This window comes from Myotis daubentonii, chromosome 4, assembly GCF_963259705.1.
Source record: "Myotis daubentonii chromosome 4, mMyoDau2.1, whole genome shotgun sequence".
Taxonomy (NCBI): Eukaryota; Metazoa; Chordata; class Mammalia; order Chiroptera; family Vespertilionidae; genus Myotis; species Myotis daubentonii.
This window is the reverse complement of record NC_081843.1, coordinates 40219070-40227985: the sequence shown is the minus strand read 5'-3', so window position 1 is coordinate 40227985 and position 8916 is coordinate 40219070.

Here is an 8916-nt window from a genome sequence, read left to right as displayed (position 1 = left end):
TTTAAGTACAAAAGGGCGTCCTACTGGAATCACAATGACAGTTGCATTTTCTTTATAGACTTTAGTTAATCCTATAAAAAATAAATCCTACTAGTTTTTAATTACACTTTTCTTTTTTAGTAAATTCTAACTATAATTTTAAATCTAAATCACTCCAATTTCCCTGCCTTATAAGACATTATAGAATTATGGCAGAAAAAGTCACATTTCTGTTCTGTAATATCCAAAATCCATCTCTTTTTCCCTTTATAAATTTCGGATTAGTGCTCTGAGTGTATCTTTGAAATATCTACACATTGATTCTGAATATAGTTAATGACAGTTCTAATGTCAGCTTAGACATCTTGGGGTGTCATTCTTCTTAGTGGGCAGAGATATGTAACTTTAAAATAACCAATTCCTTTTATTAATTGAATGTTTCATCTTGGTGTTGAAATTTCTCTTATAAAAATCATATTTATTCTACCACTTTTCTATTTTCAAAATCGCTCTCACAATCTGAACTCCTTATCCATCTATTCCTTCAACATGTGTGATAAACTGGATGGTTGACAGGCACCGTGCTTGGCCGAGGGCTTATAAAGCTTAATAGATCGATAATCTGGTAAACATTCCAGCCCTCTGTTAACAGTGCACGGTTTCCCCCCAGCAGTGACCCTATCCTGTCTTTGTTCACAGTCTGTCTCTGAACTTAGCTTGCAAAGCCTTTTCTTGTCTTTAGCAGGTCCTCAAGCCTCCGTAACTCTGGCCTCTAACCCTTCTGACACTGCTCTTCCAAGTCTGGGCAGCCCTTTTGTTTCCATCCCTTGCTATGCGCCCCTTCTCCTACCTCTTCCACATGTTCCTTTATATTCCCAATCTCCAGAAAGCTTCTTGTGCAGCTAAATCAGCTCCCTTACAAATATTTTCTTCCCGATTTGAACCGAGGTTGTATAAACTGAAGTTCATTTTCCTACCACACCCCTTGAGCAACATTTATCTTAAGGCTTATCTAAAAGCCAAACCCACTTTTTTCCTATAAGTAATTTTGAAATCTACTTTCAAATGTTTGAGTCTCATGTCTGGTTATGGCCAGCATTTATTTCCCCGTAACCACGTCTCATCATGAACAATTCATTTCTTGCTTTTTGATCAAAATTAGACTCATAGAAGCAGCATCTTAATTTCTTCATGTGTCTTTAGAAAAGTAAAAAGAATGTCTTAGTTCCTTTTTCTTTAACATAATTAGATTCCCAGATGGTTGAAACTTACCATAACTTTATCTTTATAATATTTCCATTTTTCTGCTGTTTATAGTAAAAATCATGTTTAATGACAATCTTGATTATTTTTTCAAAATGCCTTTTTTAAACAAAGACATTGAAACCATTCATCCACCAGTTCCCTCCCCTAAATATTATAAAATTTCCACAAATACAAAAAAGCCATGCCTTTTTTTCCCTCTTGGCTCTACTTAGAGCTAACCAGCTGTCTGCAGAGCTATCAGCAGGGTTTATTTTTCTTGGCATAAATGCAACATCTAGTTATTAATATGGGCGTGATTTCCTCTTGCTGACAATTTAAGATAAAATAAATTGGAAGTGACATCAAGGAGTGTGTGTGTTTGTTAATGTGCGTCACCAAGGTTCTTTCCTGACATCCTGAAAGGTCTCATCTGAGTGGCCCACACTAGCAACCACGACAAGTCACCCCACGCTAGCTATTAAAGGGTGGGCATTCTCATTGATTTGTAAAAGTGACAGATGCAGCATGGGATTGTAAATTAGCAATGTGGAGTTAATCCCAAGGGATCTCCAGGCAGGCGCCATAAACCTCCCACCCCCAGCAATTATGTGGCTGCTTCCCAAGCTTTTAACATTTCCTCCCGCTTGCTGCAGTGAGTCCTTTGGGTTTTGCTATGTCTCTTTCTTCCCTCTTTCTCCTTAATTCACAATCACTTATACCAAAAAGATTTTAAACACAGAAAATTATCCTAACATTATAATTGTTCTTGTCTTCGCCTTTTGTGCCCTGAATAATTTTTTTTGGACCCTGTGCATGTCAGTGCTTCACAAACTTTAGTGTGCATAAAAATCACTTAGAGTGCCTATTAAAAATGCAGATTTCCAAGACCCCTGCCAGAGACCCTGATTCAGCAGGTCTGGCAGGCAAGCCTGTGATGGTCTTTATATTTAATGTGTCTTCTAGGTGACCTTTACACAGGTGGTCTGGGCACTGCCTGCCTTTGAGAGGCATCAGATTTAGTCTTTAATCTCTTTTCAAGTTACACTTACGAGTTTTTATTTTAGCTAGTTTACATTTTCCTTGGGCGATGCTTTTAATAGTGAAGACTGGCATCTTCACTTTGTAACTGTGGTTTGACCATGTTGAAATGAGGTCTCCTGAGACGTGAAGTATCCCACAGTGTCACAGGGAGAAAACAGTGCAAGAGGAGCAGACACCGATCATAGGTGCTGCCCCGCCCGCTCTCCCACTTGATGTCTACCTGGGGCTGGTTTGGAATGCATCTCAGCCTGCCTTTCAACACAGCAACACTTCACCCTTGAGAGAGTCCTCATTTAAATATCAAATTAGATACAGCCACATTTTTAAAGCAGAGCATGTTCGTGTAAAATATTTAAGTACTGTTAAATTGACAAGGTAACTGATGCTATATTGCACCTTAATCAAAAGCAAAATACCACATGATGAAATGTCATGACTTCAAAATGCATAGGGACAAACTTTGGCCCAGACTAAATGTCAGCAGTAAAATACTTGGTAATGAAATGAGCAAGACCAAAGGTCAGGCTTCCATAAAAAAATCCCATTCTGGCTCCAGCTTCGGTTTAAATCATTTCAGATTTGCATGGTAACTTGTCTACATTTTCAAGTGAGAGGGCCATCCTGTGAGCTGCAGGCTGGGTGTCGCTAATGAGAGCAAAAGGTTCCAAAATGGGAAGCCACCTTTCACAATGCTTTTCCTCTTTCTCTTCTTTTCCATGTGTAGCAGTCTGTTTTGGTTACTAGATCTCTTTTTAGAAGAAAAGCCTGTAATATGTTATGGAATAAATGAGTGCCTTGTGGTCTCCTATGTCCTGGTTTGCCCTGGAAAATCCCAGCTGATAACCTGTTGTAGATAGATTATAACTGTCAATTATTTTTAGTTGCCTTTCTACTCACAAAATAAGGCCCACATTTGGAGAATAAATCATGGGGTTCTCCTACAAAGGGTCAATGCATAGTAGTCTTAAGATAAACGATCAAGTTAGATCATGACATTCTTTCGCTTGGAAACATCTAGGGCAGCATTTCTCCACCTTGAACATGTATCAGAATCGCTTGGAGCACTTACTAAAACACAGACTGCTGGGCCCCTCCCCAGAAATTTTTGTCTGGGATGGGGCCTGAGAATTCATATTTCTAACAATTCCCCAGATGATGCTGGTGCTGCTGCTGGTCAAGGGACTATCCTTTGAAAACCAATGACCTAATGGCTTCGCCTTTAACTCTGAGCAAAAGCCAAAATCCTTCAAATGGCTTAAACACTCGAATGATCTGGCTGTCAGCTACATCTCTGACCTACAATCCTCCAACCTACTCTTCCCCTCCAGCCATACTGACGTCCTTGATGCAGCAGGAATGTGCAGGCACTCTTCCTCCTTGGCGCTGTCCCTCTGCCTGGAAGGATCCCCTAGATATGTTTCAAGATGTACCTCCTCAACTTTGTGCATGCTCTCAGTAAGGCTTCCCCATAACCCTCATCAAATTATAACCAAACCCCAGCTGTCTTATTCTACTCAAATTTCCCCTTCCCCCCCACCCCCACACAACAAGATTGATTTTTAAGATTCCCCCCCGCCATTTAGGGTCTACACCCCCACCCCAGTGTAAGCTCAGTGAAAGGTTCTTTTCTGCTTTGTTGGACGATGTATCCCGAACGCCTTGAAGAGAACCTGGCATCCAATAGGCATTTCATACATGTTTATTAGAAAAAGGAATGTATCGCCAATGTTAGCTATTCCTTTTTACATAATGAGTAACGCTGTGATGGCCAGAAGACTAGCATCACAGACTAAGATGAAGACATTGTATATACTAGTACATTTCCAAAGAGATGCACATATTTTAGGATGAGAATTTAACATCCAGACTTTTGACTTGCAACTTTATTATGTCCAACCATTACTCACCGAGTTTGTAAAACCCTGTTCCAAAGTGTTTCATTCAGCACTTTAATGTCATGCATCCTTTACTTTGTTTGAACACATCCACTGGTCATTCATTCCCAAACTATCTTCCTTACCCTTCCACCCCCTTATCACTACAGTTTCAAAAGTCCAACATTAGCTGTTTCTATGGGAACTATTAGAGATGTAACATCTACAATGCACAAGAAAAAGGAATAGGAAAAATTGATCTAGAAGTGCCACTTGCATTAGGCACCGTTTCATGGCTTGGCAAGGACCGATTCCGCACAAAACACTCTTTTTGAAGGTTAGGCAGAGTTCAATGGTTAGAAAGATCACTTTTTTTAATCAGAGGAAAAGATTCACACAAGTTTGCAATACATTATTTTATAAGATCCTTTGTAATCACTGTATTTTAAAAACCTGTCTTTTGATTGATTTAAAAAGCATTTCCTTTTTCTCTCAAAGTTTGTGTTGTGGTGGACACCCTCATAATCCCACTCTCATACCCAATAACCTTTAGCAAAAAGGTTAATTTTTAATTTCTGTTCCCCTCCTGTTGTGTAGCTACATCTATAATAATAAAAGCGTAATATGAAAATCAACCGAACTACTGAACAGCAGAGCGACCATCAGGACGACCAAGCTATGACACGCACTGGTGCCAGGCCAGCCAAGGCAGGCGTGATGCAATTGGTCAGAGGGCCTGCCACTGCCCTGTAGAGAAAGGCCCAGGCCAGCCAAGCGATTGCATCCCATGCCTGTCACCTGCAGAGGGAGGCGACCAGTGGCAGGGGAGGCGGGGGGGCAGCGCTACACAGATGGCAAGCAGTGACAGCAGTGGGGACAGGGCCAGCTGCCAGCAGCCAGGGCAAGGAAAGCCCCAATAGGCCTTGATCTCTGACCAGGCCTAGGGCCCTACCTGAGGGGTCCCGGATTGTGAGAGGATGTAGGCCAGGCTGAGGGGCACCCTCTCCTTCTCCCCCTCCCTCCATGCACGAATTTCATGCACTGGGCCTCTAGTGTCTAATAAAAACATAGGCATGATTCTTTGATGTCGGTTTAATTAATCTGGGATCCTCTTTGAAGGATTTCAGTTTTTTAGCCCTTCCATCAAAAATTTGTTACTGGAGTTCCTCGTCATGTTTCAGAGGAAAGACAACATTCTTGAGAGAGCTTGTATCCAATCAGAGAAGAAAAGAAGCTTATTGACAGGCATTTGGCTTCCTAGAGACGTTTTTCTTTAATAGTTCAGCGCATGTCATCAATTATTCAAAGCCCAATTTAGATGTTGTTGTTCTTTAAACCCTACTGGTTAACGGATTTGGGATTAATGTGTTAGCACTGGCCATAAGCTACTTCACCACATATTCACTGTAAACTGGCCTCTGCTCTGTAGGATTGAGCTCCCCTGGCTCTTAATTAACTGCTCTGACCATCCTGTAAGGCAACACAGACTGATTAGGCCACAAGTGGAGCAGCAAACACACTGATGGCTCTTTCTTATTTGACATGGAGGTTTAGGGGTCTCGGTGGGTATTTATTTTTCCGAATCCATTTTGTAGCAGTTACTGTTTTTCTAAATGACTATTTCTCCTAGAAGACTATTAATACAAATATGTCAAAGCTGTCAAAATTGTTGACTCCTGAGATAATCATTCACTGGGAAGAAAATACATCAAAAATAAAATGGCAAGAACCCAAGACATTCCACCCACGATATCTATAGTATGCTGTGGGTTATCATAATTTAAGACCTAAAAAGACTTCTTCAGGAGCTGCTCTGGGTACCTGTCTCCAAAACCTTCCTCAGCTTGGGGGTTGTCTGTTGTCTCACCTTAGACTTTCCATAGAGTTGTTTTGCTACACTCCCACAAAGTAAACAACTATAATAATGTTTTCTAATTTTTTCATCCATTATTCAAAGGAATTTAACACCTTCCAGTGGCCATACAGTACTTAACATGGCAGTCTGCACAATGGTGAGGATGAACTGTTGGTAGGATTGTAAATTGGTGTAGCCACTATGGAAAACAGTATGGAGGTTCTTCAAAAAATTTTAAAAAGAACTACAATATAACCCAGCAACCCCACTTATCGGTATTTATTTATCCAAAGAAATCCAAAACACTAATTTGAAAAGATAAATGCACCCCTATGTTCACTGCAGAATCATTTACTTTGGCCAAAATATATTAGCAATCTAAGTGTCCATTGATAGAGGAATGGGTAAAGAAGATGTGATACATATATATAATCGAATATTACTCAGCAATAAAAATAATGGAATATTGCCATTTGCACACAACATGGATGGACCTAGCGCGCATTATGTCAAGTGAAATAAGTCAGACACAGAAGGACAAATACCATATGTGAAATCTAAAAAACAAAATAAACAAAAACCAAAGCAGAAAAATACTCACAGATACAGAGTACAAACTGATGGTTGCCATATGGGAGGAGGGTTAGAGACTGGGCGAAAAAGTGAAGGGATTGAGATGTACAAATTGCCATTTATAAAATAGTCACCGGATGTAAAATACAGCACAGGGAATATAGGCAATAATATTATAATAACTATGTCTGGTGCCAGGTGAGCACTAGGCTTACTGGGGGATTACCTTATAAGTTATATAAATGTCTAACCTGAAACTAATATTCTGTTAAATGCCAATTGTAATTTTAAAAAAGTTTTCAGTGAATGAATAAAGAATTCTTCACATCTTTTTGATTTCTTTCAAATTCCTGTGACAATACAGCAAATTGAGTATGACTTTTGGAAATAAGGCAGAGAAAATAATTAGGTTACTTTATATAAATTATAGTGAATTCTATGTAATTCTGGCTTCTTATTGTGATATAAAATTATTTTTTCAGTGATCCTTGAAATGAAAAATTCCTTTAAAGAAATCATGAAAACAAATGATAGAAAACCAAGCCCCTCCTGCCCAGATGTTTTCTGTGATATGTCCAGAGAATCCACTCCATATTTTCTACAGTAATTGGGAGCTCGCTTGCCCTTCACTGAAAAGGTCAGCATCTCCCTGGGTTTTCAGTTTCTTAATACTTTGATTCCCTGTCTTGTTTCACTGCCAACATTCTTCATTGAGCCTTTCCTCGGCTAATACGAGTCCTTGGCTGTTTTGTTTTGGGGACAGTTGTGATAAAGAGATATTCGCTACTTGGGAAAATTTGGATGATTTGTTAAAAATTAAAAGATTTAAGAGAAAAAAATGATTTCTCTCTCTCCTCTCTCTCTCTCTCTCCCCTCATGCCAACCAGGATGATATATTGGCCTGGATAAAAGGATCACTTTGTGCTCATCTGATTATTTTTTGTTTCATGTTTCCATTTTTTGAGTTTTGTAATTGTAAAGTGGTTTTGATACTTTGTCTAAGACAAAATAATTGGTTAAAATGAGTAAAAACCCAGTATTAACAAAGTTTATAGAATCTGTGGATAGATATGTTATTTCAGTTTGTAAGTTGAAGTAGGTAGTAGTCAGCATGGTGATGGATAGAGAATCAAAATTGATAGGAAATTGAGAGATATACAGAATCTATATCCTTCATATGACAATGTGGAAACTAATAAAATAAGATTAGCTTTAAATTCTTTTCACTAATTATTACCTGAGACAAAATTTTCCTAATCTATACACTAACTCTTGTTATTCTCTTTAAACGCCTAACATTTATTGACCACTTATTTAGTACAGACAATATTCTTAGCTCTTTATATGAACTAATTAATGTAATCTTTATAATGTTGAATGTGATATAGGTGTACCCATTTTAAAGGTAAGGAAACTTAGTCACAGAAAGTATAAATAACTTGCTCAAAGTCTTACAATTGATAAATGACTGAACCAAGATTCAAACTCAGAGGGTTCAGGTCCAGGGTATATGATTCAAACCTCTACATTTCCCTTACTCATCAACGGACCTATTAGTCTCCTGTTGCTGTTATAACAAATTACCCACACATTTGGTGGCTTAAACAACACAAATGTATTAGCTTATAGTTCCAGAGGTCAGAAGTCCCAAATGGCTTTCACTGGCTGGAATCAAGGTGTTGGCAAAGTTTCCTTCCTTCTAGAGCAGTGGTTCTCAACCTTGGCTGCACAGTAGAATCACTTGGGAATTTTTTTAAAATCCTGATTTCTGGGCCTCATCCTCCAGAAATGCTGTTTCTTTGTTATGGGGTGGGGCCACAACATTAGTAACAAAGAAACAGAATTTCTGGAGGATGAGGCCCAGAAATCAGGATTTTAAAAAGATTCCCAGGCGATTCTAATGTGCAGCCAAGGTTGAGAACCGCTGCTCTAGAGGCTCTCAGGGAGAAGACATCTTCTTGCCTTTCCATCCTCCAATGTCCACCTGCATTCTTGGCCCAGGACCCCTTCCTCCATTCTCAGAGCCAGCAGGGCAGTGTTTCCATAAGTCTCTTTCTGCTTCGGCCATCACATGGCCTTCTCTCTACAACTCTTATTCTCTTTCCTCCATTATAAGAAGGAGGGCCTTTTAACTACATCGGGCCCCTAGATAATCCAAGATAGTCTCATAACAAAACATTTAATTTATTTACATCTGAAAAGTATGATTTGTAAGGTTTGGAGGATAAAGACATGGATATCTTTGGGGAACCGGTATTCACGCTACCACAGTGAATCACAATTCGAAAGAGAAGTGCGTGAATTGCATGTGGGAATTAGAAGTGACCACTGGGACTCTTGATCTCACTC